The sequence below is a fragment of the Chaetura pelagica genome, unplaced genomic scaffold (genome assembly GCF_000747805.2).
Source record: "Chaetura pelagica isolate M959 unplaced genomic scaffold, ChaPel_1.0 scaffold244, whole genome shotgun sequence".
Classification (NCBI taxonomy): domain Eukaryota; kingdom Metazoa; phylum Chordata; class Aves; order Apodiformes; family Apodidae; genus Chaetura; species Chaetura pelagica.
The window spans coordinates 2,627,382-2,646,436 of record NW_009953719.1 but is presented as its reverse complement, the minus strand read 5'-3'; the positions used below and the strand labels follow the sequence as shown (position 1 = coordinate 2,646,436).

The following is a 19,055-nucleotide window of genomic DNA, read 5'->3' as shown; positions in this document are numbered from 1 at the left end:
GTCCCGCCGCCCCCTCCCGGTTCGGGAGCTGCCCTTCCGCTGGTGTGTGCTGGAGGCAGCCTGAAAGCGCCGGTGGCTGCGTGCGGAACGGGTTAAAGGGCCCAAGTTTCGGGTCTCTCTTTACCACCGGGCTTCGTTCTTCACCGAGGTGGAGCTCAGCCAGCCACCGTGTGGGGCTCACTGCCGTTTGAAGTGTTTAGCGTTCCTTCGCTCGGCTGCTTTTGTTAAAACTTCGGAAAGTTGTGCTGCTACAATCCAGCGCGTATGTTTTAATGGAGCACAATTGCTATATTTGGCAATACACGTTCAGATGCTCTGGCTCGTGTATCTGTGAAGAAATACAGGTTCAGTTTGCTCTGAGAGAGCCCTATGTGCAGGGCCAGCTTGAAAAGAGACAGTGACATGAGCTTTGTGAGACCTTTCTGTAAAGCGCCTTTCCCCGTTGTGCTGCAGAGGCACAGACGACGCAGCTTCACCTTCCTGTCCTGCCCATCAGGAGATGTGCGATGACAGGGGGGCACAAGGAGCCCTCCCATTGCGGTCACTGCTGCCACAGCTTCCAGTCTGCTCCCGCCTGAACGCCTGCCTAGCCCCCGTCAGGCTGTGCGTTCCTTCCAGCATTTCTCCCCAGCAAGAGCTGACAGGGCTTCTCCGTCTGAGGAAAAGGAAGTTCCGCAGGCATTGCAACCACACATGTGTGTTCTGGGAGGACCTTGAGGTCAAACACCTGTGCTAGACAGCCCAGTGGGGTCACCCGAGGGGGCCCAGTAGCATCACCTGGGGTCAACCAGGGTGCCCAGGAGGAGCGACCTGAGGTCAACCAAGGGGCCCAGTGTCATGATCTGGTCTGCCCAAGCCGAAACCCGGGTCAGAGTGTGAACAATCAGGATATTTTATCAAATCGGTCCATCCCTAAATTGGGATCGCCTTGCTTATACTGGGAACTCTAGAACAGAAGCTCGGCACAGACACTGGTGCACATACACACAGAGAAACTGTTCCAGTGAAATCATTTGAGCCTTTCATTTTCAACAGCCTTAGAAGAAGAATGAACACCTGGGATGCACCAGGAGAGACAGGCAAGGGGTGTGTTTGTCTTAGGGCTTTTATAGGTGAGCATGTATGGATGTGTGTTTAACATAGAGAGATGCAAAAGGGTGAAAGAAGAGGAAAACTATTACAGATATTGGGCTGGGGCCTGACACTTCCCCCTTTTGGGGTAGATGATGTGCATGATAGGTGAGAGGCTTATTACAATAACCTGGGGGTGAAAGAAGCACAATAGGCATAGAATAATAGGGAATTACGGAGTAAATTAGCCTTATGATCTGTGAAGCGCAGCCAAGACAGTGGTAACAGCAAGAGCGCAATGCTTTTAAGATTGCTGGGGAGGTGAGGAGTTCATCAAGCCATCTTTTCCCTCCCAACCAAGGTCTGGTGGCAGAGCCACAGCCTGTTATGAGCTTGGAGAGTACTAATTTCAGCTCGTTATTTTACTCCCCTTTCCTTCCTTCTTCTGGCACCAGCAACCCGTGATAACAGCAACAGTCTTTGCTGCAGCAGCATCCTTTTACCCTCTCAGCAGCTTTTCCTTCTTTTTCTATAGTCTTTTGCAAGATGACCCACAGGTTTTGGTTGGTCCTTCGCTCAACCCTTATGGTATTATACCATGTGCAATTTCTGATGAAGAGTTGTAACAATGTTGCCATTTTCCCCACAAAGGCTGGTCCTGGCTGCAGTTTAACAAGGTAGGCTGTGTGTCTCTGTCCTTAATTAGTGAGTCCCAGTCACAGCCCCTCTGCAGCACCGCTGCCATTTTTACTCCATGTATTACCTCAGTCAATTTGAGTAAGAGGCATAACTTTTGTGGAGATCGATACCCCCCACACAGGAGGGCTTATCTGAGCTCAAACTGCCCTGTTAAAGGGCTGGGTGGGGTCACCTGAGGTCAACCAGGGAGCCAGGGAGGGTGTAGCTTTAAAAAAAAAAACAACACACCCAAAAACCAGAAATGGCAGTGTGAGCTACCCAGAAGCTTGAGCCAATATGAGTGGGTCATGTGTGCTACATATGTGGTACAGGAGGAGGCGGTTCAACTTTCAAGGGCACATCCGTTCCTGACAATCAGGAATTTCTGACACCTGCTTTAATTGCAGTGGCCAGCCCCCCATCCGAGTGATCAAGGCAAATTACCAAAGAGTTAATGCATGCCTGCCCCGAATTGGGGCCAGCATGGGTATACTGGGTATCCAAGTGTTACAGCTCCACTAATTACCTCCCTCCCGTATTGAAATTAAAAGGTAAAACCATGATCTGCTTTAACAAATTTAACTGTGGTTTATTTAAAGGAGCAGGGGTACACAAGGATACTCATGATAAATTGAGATAAACAAATCTAAAGGGATTGAGTTAAAATTGAGGAATCAATAAGACACAAGTGTCTCGTTTGAATTCAACACGCTCCCAGTTGGAGATATTAACCAAAAAAAGTGAAAACGCTATGATAGAATATTACAGAAACAGATAGCAAGGAGGTGAGTATTGAGCCTGTCTCTGATCCTGGCTGGGTATCTGCTTTGCGTGTGTTTGAGAGGGCCGGTTAGATTTTCCCAAGGTGAGAAATCACAGGAAGGCAATTGAGAGAACCAAAATGTAATCATGCTTACTATTCCAAAGTTTGGCAGGCTGAGGCCTTCTCAGTGAGCTGCGGCCAGTCTGCGGCAAGTTGAAGCGCTGCAGCATGACGCTGAAACAAATGACAGCTCAGTAGTGATTTTTCCCCTTTAGAGGTTTGTTATGGTTTGGGAGACCCCGGCACGGTGTTGGACACCTATAGAGAGAGAGGGTCCTTAGGACCCTGGAAGACTGGAAGGGCTCAGTGTTCCCACACAATTCCTGTCACAATCTATAAGAGCCAGGAGAGCCAGAAGCCGTTCTCTTCTTCCTTCCTGCTCCTTTCCCCCTCCTGGGTCTGCTGCTGGGTTCCTTCAGCTTCCCATGTGCCTGCTCCAGAATCCAGCTGCATCAGGTGCTGTGAGGAGCTGTGAACCTCTCCCCTGGAGTGGCCCTGCCTTTCCCATGTCCCTGTGATCATCAAGATTTGTTTTGTATATTTGTATATAAATACTTACCTGTTCTGCCCCCTACGTTTTACCCTTTTTCTTTGTGATATAGTAAATTTGGTTTGAGTTTCAATTTTCAAAGTTTAAGTCTCTCTTCCTTATTCCCCTTCTATCTTCCCTTGGGAGGGTGGAGAGGGGGTAATAGAAAGCAATCCTATCCTCTGTTTTTTGGGGGATTCACTTTTAATATTTAAACCAGAACACAGGTATAATGTCAGTAGTCCTGGATCTCTGTTAAGAGTGGGAGGATTTTGGTAAAGTATGAAGAAAACTAGCTGTATGTTGAACAGCCACTTTAACTCCTCAGGCTATTTTCTATTATCCTATCTAAAAGAATGCAGAAGTACTTTCTAGTTTTTCTCTCTCTATGTCTGATATGAAAACTTGATGGGTCCTTATTTTATTATTTTCCAAAAGGAACAAAGGAAGAGACAGCTAAAAGCTGGTATTTCTTAGTAATAGCTCCAAGAACTTGTTTCATCTGGTCTTTCTACTTCCTTAACTAGGTCCTGTCTGTAAATATGTTGGCACAAATAAAATGTGATATGGTATCAAAGCATTTAATTAACAATACTAAAAATAAGGATTGGTTGATACTGTTGGTTTACATTCTTGTGATAAAACTTAGTGAGCCATATTTGTAAAAGCATGATGTTTGCTTTGTTATGTACAAAGTAAAAGTGTCCCACAAAAGAAGAGGCACCTAGCTAACTTCTCAGCAGTAAATTGAAATGAACAGTTTGAATTTTTTACACTATTTTCCTCTTCCAGAAACTGAGCACTGAGCAACTGAGCCTCAAGGTGAAATGCCTTATACCAGAGTGTGAACTCTGCAGAAAGACAGCAGTTGATGGTGGATACTGAGCCAGCCAGAAGGCCAAAAGGAAAGGTAACCAAGGTCAGCCCACACAGTGTGCAGCCCTCTGAGGGCTAAACCATGAGAAATCATGGGGGGGAAAGCTAAGAAGAAAGTCTTATGTTCACTGCCTCACTTGGGCTCTAGGAGGCACTTCTGTCTGCTCAGGTCTACATGCAACCTACTAACTATATTGCCAACATGTTTTGAATGCATGGAAATGACTGGTGTTCACCTCTGCTTTTAAAAATGCAGGTGGGGAAATGAGGCTGCTGGTCATAGCACCAAACTTTATGTAAAAGTATGGATTCTTGTCAGATGGATGTTACTAGCAAAGGTTCAGATCCAAATCATGGCTACATCAGCATTTTTCATCAGATATTTGCTGCTGCTTTAATTTGAACTAATTTTAAGTTAGCTGGTAACTGGCCAACATAAACGTAAAAATACGTTTGAACCTTGTATTATTTTTGTGCCATCTTAAGGCTTCATTATGAGAGATAGCGGCTGTTCTTAGAAGAGATGCACTTTTGTACTGCTAAAGAACTGACCTTCACATTTCTATGCTGTTCATGATATACCAGTCTACCATTTCCACTCCTCACTGTTGCCATTTTTGTTATTAGCAGGGTTTCTGTTTCTCTAGCCTTCCTCTATTCTCAAGCAACATCCGGTTCAGGATCTTTTTAAACATTGGTGAGAAGAGGTTGGCAAGTTGCCTCTAGAGTGATTTGGTCTTCCAGGAAGTGGCTGCTGGAAAGCTGTTCTGAAGAAATCAGTAGCAGTAATAAGGCTAAGTGTGAAATCTCCACTTTTCTGAATCTAAGCCTACTTAAGTCAAAACGCTATCATATTTTTTGCATGCTAGTGTTTATTGACCAGTTTAGTAATATGTTCCCTTCTCCGATGTCTTTCTATGTGGCATTTTGTTTGAATGCTTCTGTTGTGTGTTGTTGCAAGTAAGTTGGTTGATCTGCAAGTATCAGCTGATTTTGTGGCATTTAAACAACTGGATATGTGGTGCCATTCTCAGCACTATAATTCAAGATCTCACTGTTTTCATTATGCTTTATTTTAATAAACAGCTTCTAGTTCAGATTGTTCACTTTTTACAAGATGGGGTAGCAGCTGGAGGAATTATTTAATTTATTTTAAGATGAAGTTGAAAAGGGGAAAAAAGCCTTGTTTCAGCCAGTTGTTGAATCCTAAAAGGGCATCGCTAATGTTCATCTTCATTTTAACAAAAGACTAACAGAATCATCAAAATGTACACATTGTCTGGAGTGATGCTTCATTATTACAGATTATTAAACTTTTCTTCTTAGTGTTTTGCTTCTTGTTTGCAGAAGGATTCCTCTGCTTGCTAAATCTAGTCTGAAATAATACAAGGAGAAAGTGGGGCCTGTACAAACAATTTCTGTGAAAACCATGGATAATTCACAGGAGGAAGATTATATGTGGCTTTCAGGGCTTGGAATAAATATCTTGTAGTAATTGAAATCTGGGCAGATTGTATATTACTGTGTGCTAAAACAACAAGGGAAATCTTTGTGGGATCAGGGTTTAAAGTGTAAGTTCATTGAGACAGGGCCTTTGTCTTTCTATATCTTCTGTGATGTGTCCACTTGTTTTAGCAGTACATAACATAAAAACATTTGTATAACTTGCAACAAGACTTGTTCAGACTTTTGCCAGCAAATGGTCTGTATTGTTCCTCATGCTGCTTTGCCTTTTAAAAATAAAATAAATATCCTGAAATTACTTTAATCACATTCACTTAACTGTTTTGAGCAATATGCTACTAGGATATTTAGGACACATATACTGTTTGTGCATGCTCACTGTAGACCAGACTGTTCTCAGAAGAGCTGTCACGATCTATCAGTTCAATTACCTGTGAAATATAAATTGTCTATGGCAGTTGTTATGGGCCATTAAGTAAATAATAATACCTATTTTATAAACTCTGTATTAGCTTTGTATTTCTTACAGAAGACCAAATGGATGTGATAAAATAAAAACCAACCAGAGCCTGCAACTAAAATTTAAACTTCTCCAATAGGGAAAAAAAACCCCTGTTGTTACATTTTGTTACATTCTTTTTATTAAAATCTAGGGTAAAATGTTGTACAATTGGTATAAAATGCAAGACTACACAAACAATCTATTTTCGTAACATTTTCAGCCTAGTTTTGAGAGAAAAGTCTTTGTCTTTGGCTCAGATGAATTAAGATAGTCTTCAGCTGAGCTGAATGAGAAACTTCTTGAGATGTGCACAAAATTCCAAAAGACAACAATTAACAAAACTAGTTTCTGAGTTCCCTGGAAGGCATTAATTTTGAGAGTTCCATTCTCAGTGCTGTATCAGAGTGTTTTTAAATACTTAATGTGTTTTTCCCCTGAGGTACAGGACAGGACTCTGATCCCCATGTTTTATGAAGGAGAATCTGAATCACAGAAGTTTGAATTCATCTCTCCAAATCATAATAATCTAAAAGTTAGGTGCTGAGGCAAATAGAGTCTCTGTATACATAGTTGTGGAAGGAAACATCTCCATTGGCAGCATTCAGCCTGACAGGGGTGTCTGAAGTATACATTTATGATGCTGTGGAGAGCTATGCTTGAGCTGACAAAGTCACTTGTCTCAGGTCTATTTCTCCAGGCTGCCCAGCTGGAAAAATAGTTTCTACATGTAGCTAAGTTTCCTTGGCAAATCCAGTTGCTTTACTCCAGAAGGGCTTCGGAGTATGACCCAATACACATTACCAAGGTAAAAATCCAGAGTCCTTAAGCTCACATGAAAGGTCTTTAAACAAACATGAGAGTATATGGAAGACTCACGGTGTTTGGAGTTTTTCTACCACTATATGCTGGCAGGTAGAACTTAGTGTGATGAATGCTACCCAGTATTTATCTGAGGTAGCACAAGAAGTCTTGAGTACAGCAAACAAGCTCTCCAGGGAAGTGGTCACAGCACCAAACCTGCTTGAGTTCAAGAAACATTTGGATGATGCTGTGTCACTGTTTGACTCAGGTCGACAACAATGCTCTCAAGCCCCTTGAGAGAGAGAGAGAGAATAAGAGTGAGACTCTCTGGATTGAAAAATAAACTACACAGCCTTAATTAAAAACCAATGATAAAAGAGAAGATATACGATTATATACAAATGTGTTCAGGAAATGTACAAGCCCCTATTGCCTCCCTCCACCCCAGCAACTCCCACAGCATCTCCTGAGCTGGGAACAGTCCTGAAAAGTCCAGGAGCTGCCAGAGACAGCAGAGCTATGAGGGTCAGGAGAGCTCCAGCCTGGGGATCGATGCTGATGGATGGACAGAGTCCTCCCTGGACACTGGGCATGAATGGAAGAGAAGGGAAGAAGAAGCAGGAAGGAGGTTGTCTTCTGTGATCTCTGACCTTCCTCTGAGCTTACGTAGATACATGGAATGGAATATCTCTGGCCAATTTTGCTGTGTGTCTAACTCAGCCTCCTACAGAGGGGTCATAGATCTACCTGTAGTGTCTGAGTTGGCAGGACAAAGATGTGACCTTGAAGTCCCAGCAGTTACAAAAACATTCCAGCATTTGTTATCATTCTGAGCTGAAACACTTAGCTACTAGTTAAAAGAAAGCTTACTGAAGGGAAAAAGTCAGTAAAAGGAAAAGTGGCTTCATCCTGGCTCAAACCAGGACATGCTCTCAGGCACATGGTATGATTCCTGGGGTGCCCTACACAGGGACAGGAGTTGAACTTGATGATCCTGATGGGTCCCTTCCAACTCAGCATATTCTATGATTCTATGAGGAGGTTCCACAGGCATTGCAACCATGGATGTGTGTCCTGGGATGAATATTGGGATGCACCCCAGATGTGTAGTAGTGAGATCAGTAAAGCTAAGGCACAGTTGGAGCTGAATTTGGCAAGGAATTTGAAGAATAAGAAGGGCTTCTACAAGTATGTTGGCCAGAAAATGAAGATTAAAGAAAATGTACCCACCTGGTAAATAAAATGGGAGAGCTGATGACAACCAACATGGAGAAGGCTGAAGTACTCAACAAATCATTTGCTTCAATTTTCGATGGTAATCTACTTTCCCACATCTCTCAAGCCCCTGAACCTCAAGGCAGGGACTAGCAGAAGAAAGTCACAGAATCACAGAATGGTCACAGCCATGGTTGGAAAGGACGTCTGAGATCACTGAGTCCAACCAAAAGAAACCAAAACCAAAACAAAAAGTCCCTTGCCTCAAAAGTGATGATCAGGTTTTAGATTCCCTGAAGAACTGAATTTGCAGAAGACAATGGGCCCTGACAAGATGCATCCCCAGGTCTTGAGGGAGTGGGCTGATGCGGTTGCCAAGCCACTCTCCATTATAATTGAAAAGTCATGGCAGTGAGGTACATTCCCTGGTGCCTGGAGACAGAGAAGCATCACACCCATATTTAAAAACTGTAAGAACCCTCGGAACTACCCACCAGTCAGCCTTATCTCTGGGCCAGGTAAGATAAGGGAGCAAATCCTGGAATACATGTCAAATCATACGAAAGACAGGGAGATGATTGGAGGCAACCAACATGTCTTCACCTAGGGCAAACTATGCCTGACTAAGAGAGTGGCTTTCCACATGGAGTGACTGCATAAGTGAAAAAGGGAAGACTTGCAGATGTCATCCCCCTGGACTTCTGTAAGGCCTTATGATATGGTCCCCCACAACATCTTTGCTGCTAAATTAGAAAAAGCAAAACATGGGTTTGTTGGATGGGCAGGTAGATGGGTAAGGAACTGGCTGAATGGCTATTTCTAAAGATTTGCATGAAGAAGGGTTGCCATCCAGAGGGATCTTGACAGTGGGCCCAAGTGAACCTCATGAAGTCCAACAAGGCCAAGTATGAGTTCCTGCACCTAGGTCAGGGCAACCCCCAGTAGCAATACAGGCTGGGGGATGAAGAAATTGAGAGCAGTCCTGTGGAGAAGGACTTGTGGGTGCAGGTGGATGAAAAGCTGGACATGAGACTGCAGTGTGCACTTGAAGTCCAGAAAGCAAACTGTATCCTGGGCTGCATCAAAAAAAATTGTGGCCAGCAGGTTGAGGGAAGTGATTCTCCTCCTCTACTCCACTCTCCTGAGAGCCCACCTGGAGTACTTTGTCCAGCTTTGGGGTCCCCAGCATAAAAATGTTGTGAAGCTGTTAGCATGGGCTCAGATAAAGATGATCAGAGGGCTGTAACACCTCTGCTATGAAGATAGGCTGAGAGAGTTGGGGTTGTTCAGCCTGGAGAAGAGAAGGCTCTGGGGAGACCTTACTGCAGCCTTTCAATACTTAAAAGAGGCTTATAAGAAAGATGTGGAGAGACTTTTTCTCAGGGCCTACAAAGGGCTGTGGATGTTGGGTATGAGTCACAAGGGGGATAAATGTGGAGAGGGACAAAGGCTGGGGCAGTGGTTGATTGCGGGAAAGTGGAAGATGTGTTTTGCCTCCTGCTTCCCTCAGGATGCTAGGAAAGCAGAGGAAGTTGAGGGCATGAGTTGAAGATGGTCACTGGAGACCTCAGCCAGAGAATGTGGTGAATTGTCTCTGAAGAGGAAGGAAGAGCTCTCCATTCTATTTTGCTTGGGCTCCCAGCTTTGGCAAAACCCATCCTGCCTATCTTTGTAAATCCATTCGTATCTGTTTACTTGGACTGATAAACATGTTACAATGCCATCTCAGAAACTTGCTGCCCTGGCTTCTGGACAAGAATGTAATGCTACATCATTATTTGTCCTTGTTCTGGAGAAACTGACAAGGTAAGAGCCAGTGCAGTTCTCTTCCATCACTGATGTAATGACTAGTCCAAGCCAGCCACTGGGACTTCCAAGGTCTTGAATTTCAGTGAGGATATCTGGCATCACAGTTTCACAGGGCAGTAGAAGGGTGGCAGCCTTATGTGAACCTATACAGCATTGATCCAGCAGCAGGAGGAGAATTTTCCATTGCCCTGTTAAACTCAGTGGTGTATTTCCAATTTGTGACATTATTCAAGTAGTATTTTATTTTCTTCAACATGAGCCTGTGCCAAGTTTACAGATATGCATAGATTCATTTAAAAAGAGTTCACAGCATAAAGTGTTTGGAGAAGTATAATCTCATTAAATATATGGGTGTATGATTTATATCTATAGCTTAAATGTTAATCCTGCCATTCACAACTGGGGATCGCAATATTGCAGAGATTCTATTTTTTATTACTATGAAGCCTGAACCAGGCTTCTGTGGGGCTTTTGTTTGTTTGCTTTTTTTGTAGATTTTTGAGGCTTCTGCAGGTTATTTGTGATAACAGAAGAGGGGAAAACCTGTTTAAAATATCATATTTAGTCCTCTTGCATTATACTAATAATCCCAGGACCTTCAGTGACATCTGGTATTTTTTAAACCGACATTACTTGTCCCACATCTTGTTGTGAGTGGACCAAGTGGGGAGTAAGCATGGTAAGTGTTTGTTGGATGAGTGGCAGTTTGTTCTGCAGCATCAGGAATGTCATTACGGTGTAAGAACCCAAAGTAAATACAATGAAGTTTAGTCCTTGAAGAAGCTTTGAGTTATCTGGCAGCATTTTTCAGTGAAAAGTGACTGTAGGTACATTGCATCAATATCTGTATTCTGACAGGAGTGCCATTGGTCTGTCAGATTATGGGTACAAGGCACAATGTGAAGACAAGTGATTAAAGGGGTGCTTCTGACCAAAGGGCTGACAATCACATGGTAAGTGATACAGACTGCTGAGAGAAAATCTTTTCAGTTCCCGTTGGCACTGAAAGGAGTGCTATTGGTCTTGCTCTTCATCATCAAAATAACTGTCAATTTCAAGGAGAAAATCTCATGGTGATAATCCAGTCTGTACTCCACTGTGACAGAGGAGCATGTTAGCAGAGAATGCTCTTTACACTAGATTCAGCAGGGGAACAAAACATGTTTTTATTTTTCTGTTCGTTTTTGTTTTGCTTAGTTTTGTTTTGTGGGGTTTTTTTTGAGGAGGTCACAGCTTTCAAGGGAGGCACACTGGAGAGCACACTGAGCTGCATCTGGGGAAGCCCAGAGGTCCCATGGCGCTTAGCCCTGTGCCCTCTGCAGGACATCCCAAGTTCAGTGCCTCTTCTCTGTACTAATATGAGCTGGCGTTTTGAGGAATGAGCTTCCCATATTACCTAATGGGAGAAGTGGAGAGGGGTGGAAATCCCTGCTGTCTGATGGCAGGGTTTAGTTTTATTGTATCCCTTTGCTGGCAGAATTTCTGGCCTATGGAAATCCTTTAACTTAAAGGTGCTCCAAAACTTGCCTTTTACTTCAGTGCACTGTAATGATGCTTCTAAATAGAGAAAATGTTCTAAGCTAATCTATTTTCAAGAGCTGTTATATTCTGAAAATTGACTATTAAAATAGCACCTTCTTATTTATTACGTATACACTTGCTATGTGTTCAATCTTGCCTGCTGACATATGACTACATTTTTACTGCCTTTTACTCCCACTTACCCAAAAGGCTCAGCAGAGAGAACATCTAAGCTGGGTCCTGAAGCAGAAAGCATTATGGACTTCCAAGGTGTTTCACCCGTGTAAGGGGACTGAAGATGGCTCTTCTCTGCAAGACTGAGCAGTGCATTATTGGAGAACCATGTGTTGCATATGTGTAACCAAAGAGCTAAACATATGCTCGGTCTTGGTAACTGGCAGTTGCACACAACTGCAAAGTCTTACTTCACTTTAAACCCCATCATTGAAGGCGCCTACTAAGTGAAATGGTTTTATTAGAAGTCTGGTTTGCTGCAGAATTGCTCCAGAAGAGGAAGTAACTCAGAGTGTAGGGCAAGAAGACTTCTTAAGCTGCTGGCTTTTTCAGTCAAAATTTTATTCAAATAAAAATAAAACCCAAAATATGACTGTGCCTTGATAGGTGTTCCATATTTCATAGAGCAGAGCCACCCTGTGTGGTAGAATATATTTGAATTTTGACTGCAAAAACTGAATTTTTCCAGCACTTGAGATCAGTACAATGAAGTGAATCCTAGGCCTCTTGCTGGTTTTGCACTCCATAATTTTTTAAGAGAAGGAAAAATTTCACACAAGCTTTCTGGGGGAAAAAAAAAAAAAAAAAAAAAAGTTTGTATTGCAGCTGAAATCAAGGATGTTAACTTCAAATGGGAAGCTTTCATTCCAGAAAGATGTGTGCCTTTGAATACTGGAAAATAGAAAGGGATCTGAAACATGACCCTGATTACAGAGAACATGCTGTAATTATAGGCTTTGTTTTGCTTCTTGATAGTAATAGATTTAACAAGCATAGTCCTAGATACCGTATGATGTGTGACTGGTCATTCATACATATCAGCTAATTTGCCCAAGTAAAAAAAAAATTAAATGTAGAGAAAAGGCAGTTTCCACAGGCTTAACTCCAATTAATATGAATTTTTTTACCTTTTAATTGAGAAGCTAAGAGCAGTAGGCAGTTCAGCTACAAAATACCTTTGAAGATCTGGGTCTTAAGGCCTCTGTTACAATCTAACTTTTGTTCTCATGAAAGAAGAATGAGTCAATGTTTCCAACAAAATCTTATTGCTGTCAATGTCACAAAAATATAAAATATAATTTGAAAAAATTGAGTCTTTTCTCTGGAGAGTTGCATGACATGACTTATTGTACAGTGTGAGTCATCTGTCTTAAAAAAAACCCCAACAACCTACCAAAATATGTCGATTCTTCACTCTGGCCAAAGAATTTTGAAAGATATAACTCAAATTTTTGTCCTTAAATTAGGTGTAAAGAAAGCCACTCTCAGTTTAAGCCAAATTCCCTAAACCTTTAAAAGCTTGAGAAGTGCTGTGTGTTTTGACTCTGATTGGCTCAGTTTTGCGAATGCCAGAGGATGTGAAAATGTATAGCATTCAGATGTTACTTGGCACTTACCCATGGCAGTTAACTTTTTAATTAAAGGGTAAAAAGACGTAATAATTATAAGTTAACAATTTTCAATCACTGTACAGACAAAGGAATTAATGTGATTAAAAAGATCCACAACAATTATAACTTGCAGTACAGAGAGACAAGGAATTTTAAAGGGTTCTCCTTCACTTACTTTACTTCAGTGACTCTGGGGAAATTAAGGGGAAATTCTCCACCCTCAGCATCTCTTTCTATACTCTTTGGATTAAACTAACATAGGAAGAATCAAACTCTCTCCCCTAAAGATCTCAGTGACAGCTTACAGAAATAATTTCTTTCCAGTACAAGCTGAGAGCATTAGATGCTGCATACACATACACACACACACATATATATATATATGTATATATGCCTCTATGTATATATGCATGCTATGTATGTCAGGGTGAAACAAGACTTCTGGAAGAGTGTCATTGGTTCTTGAGAGCTGCAGAGGGACCAGAGGTCAGGGAACCTTTTCCCCTTTGTGTACTCCCTAAGTCCTTATTCAGCCCAGAGAACAGATTTAGAAGGCTCCCATCCTCAACAGGGCTCAAGTGTGTTGCAAAGGTAACACCACTTCCAGTACTAACCCCTGCATGAAGCTCATGGATCAGTTTTCTCTCCTACTCCAGCTACAGGAAGCTGGTTTGACCAAAAATGAAGGGTAGTGCTATAAGATGCCTTCCACTGTGCACCACCCAGAGCTGCTGCTGTGACTGCTGGAGCTGCTGGATTATTATTATTTATTTAATTTTAATTGGTGTCTGTAACAGCATAAAGCTGGAGTTCAGAAGGTTTTGGGTCCTGTTTGCTTTCCAACTTTAGACAGAGTGGAAGCTTCAAAATAACCTCCAATCCTTGTGTTGCAGCCCAAATTTTACCAGATGTTTTTCAGGAAAAAAACACAAAAAGTCCAGACATTCAAACCCTTTCTTTCCAGTTGTTCTAGAAACCTTTTTAGCGCAGTGTTGATAGTAATTACACTTAACATATCCAGTAAAAGGAAGTTGCCTGGTCAAGTGATCCATAATTAGAAGCTGCCAAGAGGATGATACCAAGGCAAACATCCTGCATCTCTGCTCTCCCCTCATGCAAATACATCATGGGGTTCTTCATTTTCTTAGAGCCTGCCTCTGCTGCATAAGGTGGACCAGCTTAAGGCATGGATCAAGACAGAGCAGCTATCTGGTGAGGGAAAACTTTATCAATACTAGGACTCACACATAGGAAGGTAAATGAAAAGAGGAAGGATTTGTCTCTATCGCTAAACATCTTTTTAAAATATATTTGTGGATTAATATGCAAAGCTTTGGGTTTCTCAGCTTCTGGGGCCTTTTCACCCTTACATACATGGTTGTTAAATGGAGCTGACTTGCATCAACATTGTATGTAATGTTGCCTGGAGTTAGAAAGTGCGATAAGTCACTTGATACTTCAGGACACCCTTTCTAGGCCTATTTTCTACAATCAGTTTATTCGCAAAATGAGATCTTTTCCACTTATCAAGGCAAAGATATTTACTTAACATGCAGAAATTGAGCCAGTCAAAGAAAATGTAAAATCAGCACTTTTAAATTTCTGAGCTGTGAAGCACAACAACAGACTGAGACAGATTGTGCTGGCTTCTAGAAATACCCATTTAGTAATGGGTATGCTCAGAGTCTCAAAATCACTTCAAGTTCTGTGCCACTGAGTTACATCTCTCCTTTTAGCAATGGTTAGTTTGCCGAGAGGGAGTATGAGACATGGAAAGAGAAGGAGACATAAAGTATGCAAGAAAAACTACTGATGAGTAGGTATAGCTAATTTCACTGAAACTTTTAAATTAATTTATTTGCATTTTTTTCTGTTAAGAAGTTATAAAATGGAGATGGAAAATAAAAGCAACTTCCAGCTGACGGGTGGAAATGGATAGCTCCTTTCTAAAAGCATCTCACTTTTAGCAGAGAAGAAATTATTAGTTCTGTTTCTTTCTCCTTTCTTCTACAATGTCTGTGTTACCAATAATAACACCTTGTTTAGCCATTTATGATGGGCTAATGGTGGCATTTCAATTCAATCGTTTATGACTTTTCCAAGGGCCTTACCTACTTTCTATCCTTACTAGAAAGTGCTCTCTCTCTGACCCAGTATCTTTTATGTTAATAAGTCAGGGTTCTTGTAATGTAACTCTAAAATAGACTCAGGAACACAAAAGAGGTCATGTTTCTCTGTCCTGGCTGACTGAAGTGCCATTTTATTCAGCTCAGAGTTTTACTCGGTGGTATTTCCAAAGCTCCACCAGAAGGTGAGCTTGGAGGGGCAGGGATCTGCGGGATCTCTCTGTGGACTGTGAAAAGACAAGTTTCTCTTGAGGGAATTTCAGAACATCCCTGACCACCCTAATTTGTGTCCTGGAAGGGCACTCCTCTCTCTCTTTCTCCCCGTCCCCGTTACACCTTTAATTTTCTAGTTGAAAGAAAGGAAGGCACCCTAAGCTAACTCCCTACAAGATGTCAGTCTTCCATGGATGGCAGTGGAGGAGGGTGAGAACAAGGCCAAGATGTGGGTTGCCCCAATTTCAGCCTCACAGTCTGTGTGTCTAGCACTGTGCAAATTTTACCATTTTTTATTCTTATCCTTCCTTTTTAAAATGCAGGCTAGGTCACATGTAGCTTGTTTAATACTTGCTGCTGCACAGAAATTAAAAATACCTGCACTGTGTTACTTAGAACTAGAGAAAAAGTACAGTTAAACTTAATACATTTGTGTGCAGTTGGTTTGTAAGTGTGCAGGTCTAGTGCACAGAAGCATTGTGGGGGGCCAACATTTATCCTGGTACAGTATCATTGATTAAATGAGAGTCCAGTACTACCCCAAATGATCAGAAAGAAAATAATTTTGAGACAATTAGAAGCAGTTTAGGCACTACAGTGGACTTGGCAGCATGATGAACTACTAGTTTTGACCCTAATTGACTATATCTGATCTCAGCTGCAAAATTCAGTAGTAGTCCTGGATTTACATTTTTCTCAGGCATTTTGTTTTTATGAATAATAAGTAGATTCATTTATATAAATTACTTGAAAGAGTTTGAGAAGGTCAATGGGATCTGATCCCAGGTTCTCTAAAATATTTAGTTCATCATCTCTATGTATTTAAAGTTTCAGAAGCTGAAACTTTAATGATGTTATGCAACTGAGAACAAATGAGTTTACCTGATAATGGGGAAGGGAAAGGTATTAAATAACATACCTCTTATCCAGGAAAGGCTAAAAACTTGCTAGCTACTTTTATGGAGGATATTGCCATTTTGGTGAGCATTTCTGTTTTATGTTTCAAACAGAGTCATACAATCAAAGGATAATTCAGCTCTAAAGGAATCTCTGGAGGTCACCAGATACCCTAGTTCAGTGCAGGGCCAGCATCAGTGAGATCCCCAGGAACAGCTATGAAACATAACTCACGTAAGGAAACACAGTGAAACTGTTCGGTATAAATCAGATTCAGACCTGTATTATCTTTGTCAGTAATGCATTGTTATGTTGCCAGGCAGTGTGGAATCAGATATATAAAATATTTTTATATGAATTTTAGATTAGTAAATAGGACTTCCACATATACAACGAACTCACCATAGTTCCTCTCTCTAGCACATTTTCTGTCTTTGCAGGAATATCTTAATAGTGCTAGCACACACTGTCAGGGTCTGCATTACCCTCTGGTCACAAGTTGTTCTGTGGGTGGAGAAGCAGCCTGTGTGGTTACGAGGTTGTGGCATTATATCAGAACACAGCTGTGCCAATCTCCCCTGCACCTCCCTCTTACTGTTACATCTCTAGAGGCCATAGCACTTCTTGGGCTTTGAAGTTTTATGGATGGCAGAAAACCTCCCAGTCCAGGGCCTGAAAGCAAGGGCTGCCTGATGTTGGGCCTCTCTTGCTCTGGTGCAGAAGAAAACTCCTGCAAGTTCTGCACTGGCTTGTACAAGTGCCTCAGAGTCTGTAATATATTTTTAAGCTTTACTTCCTAATGGGATTTTCTGTTGTTGTTTGTTCTTGGGAGCTCAATTTGATGAGGCACTGATCGGGGTAAGGACTGCGAAGTAGGTGAACATATATTTTATACATATCCTCAAGCTCTTGGGTGATACCCACAAATATCCCATTAAGCGGGATGGTCAATTACACTCTCAGTTCTGCATCTGTAAATAGTTTGCTACTTATCTGCTTGCACCACATTTAAAGTCAGTATTAAAAAGCAGTGACAAAATACCATCACTAACCTATGCACCATATATCAGCAATATATATGTGCTTCAGTGGGAAAAGGCAATTATAATTAGTCTAAAACTGGAAAACAAGTAATGTGTGATTTGACTCTTGGGAGAGCTGACAGCAGAATAGGCCAGACTCTTGTCTCAGTCACTCCAGAAGATCTTCAGTGTAGTTGTTTGGGTTTTTTAAAAATAATTTCAAATTAATGATGTTTGGTTTACAACAACAGAGAACATGTAAGAGTTGCCTTCCTTCTGCTTTCTGCTGCTGAAACATGTCTTTCCCTCCATGTGCCTGTTCTTCTTGCTACCTCACTACTTCCAAAGAAGGGGGACTATTTCAGACTGTGACCAAGATCAGTGGCAGAATGTTTCTTGCTGGGTTCTGTAAATATCATGCAAAAAATGTGCAAGCATATACACATCCCAACTCTTGTCTGTTTCTGTATTAGATGTTTATTGCCCTTGTTCCATTATATGCATTTCTAATATAAAGGAGGACATGACTGATGCCTAGAGAACAAAGTAACTATTCTGTCCTTTGGAAGTTTTGTGCTATAAATGATCTTGGCTATAAAGTACATTAAAACATGTACCTGATTATTGAGAATTGCCATGCTCCGTGCACAGAAATGCCAGTTCTAACCCAGGGGAAGGAATAATTAATTGGGTAATGAATTTGAAAGTATGATAATAGATTTATTACTTAAATTGTTGATTAGACCAATTGACCTTTTAGTTAGATCTTTAAGCCTTTATGAAAACCTCTTGCTCCATAACAGGGGGGGGGGAAGAACTCTGCTAGTAATTATATTCATTTGACAACCGTGTTTGTGAAGCAGAGAACACAGCAAAAGGAGCAAACCGAGTTCGATGAACTCTTACTGATGAGGTCTCCAGCATCACATCGACTCAGGCAGCCTGAGCTGAGCACTCAGCGCGGAGCACCTGCGGTAGGAAACAGTATAGTTACACCCTCGCATTTACATGTAAATCGCTGCAATTACAGGCCATCCAGTTGATGTTTTGAATTAGCTTGGTCAATGACCCAGGAGTGTGTCTGAAAGCAGTGCTGCCCTGGAAGATAAACACGCAGAAAATGAGAGATGGAGTGCGCTGTCACTCTCTCGCCCACTGCGAACTTTTATCATTGGGCAGCGGCAAAAGGCACAAAGGATGTAGGTGTCTGCTAAGCAAATCTTATCCAGCAGCAGAATTAACGACTACAAGCAAATGGGTGACTTAAGTAATGTAGCTTTGGTAACTGTAGCTCCTGGCTCTTCTTACAGTTTTCATTTCAGAGATCCAACAATGACTTCATAATCGTCTGACATTAATTGTATCTGCCTCTGCCCTATCAAAAGGGATTAGCAGTGGAAGTTAAGGAAACTCAGTCTTTGCAACTTCTTAACTATGAAGCTGCTGAGCGTAGCAATACAGCAAGAGAAGAGAGAAAGGCGTCCTGGTTTGGTGGATGTTCTTTCCAATAGAAAGTCTTCATTAATTATTTCTGATTGGGTCCATTGCAATAATTGAATCGCATCTGCAATGCAGGGCAAAATTTATCAGCAGTCTGGCCACTAAGGGTAAAGGGATATCGATTTCCTTCCTTTTTATTTCTGCAGTGCCATGTGGCTGCTCACTGAGCCTCACAGTCAGCTGAGAAGTCAAGGCACCTGCTCTCAGGCATTTGGGCTCCTGATTAAACAAGTAAAACTTTGAGAGCTGACAGAGAAAGCAGAGGGGGAGAAAATAAGAGTCTGCAAAGATGGAGGAAAATGGAAGGAAATAAAACCTTCTTTGCAGTAGTGCAGCTTAGGTATGCCCAGTTCAGGTGTGATTTTGTTACAGCTGCTCAGCAG

General features: G+C 41.8%; 1 protein-coding gene across 1 annotated transcript in view; it reads right to left on the bottom strand.

The window, feature by feature from the left end:
• The window catches only part of PCP4 (Purkinje cell protein 4), a 74,790-nt gene that overhangs the window by 55,152 nt on the left and 583 nt on the right, over positions 1–19,055 (bottom strand). The window lies entirely within an intron of this gene.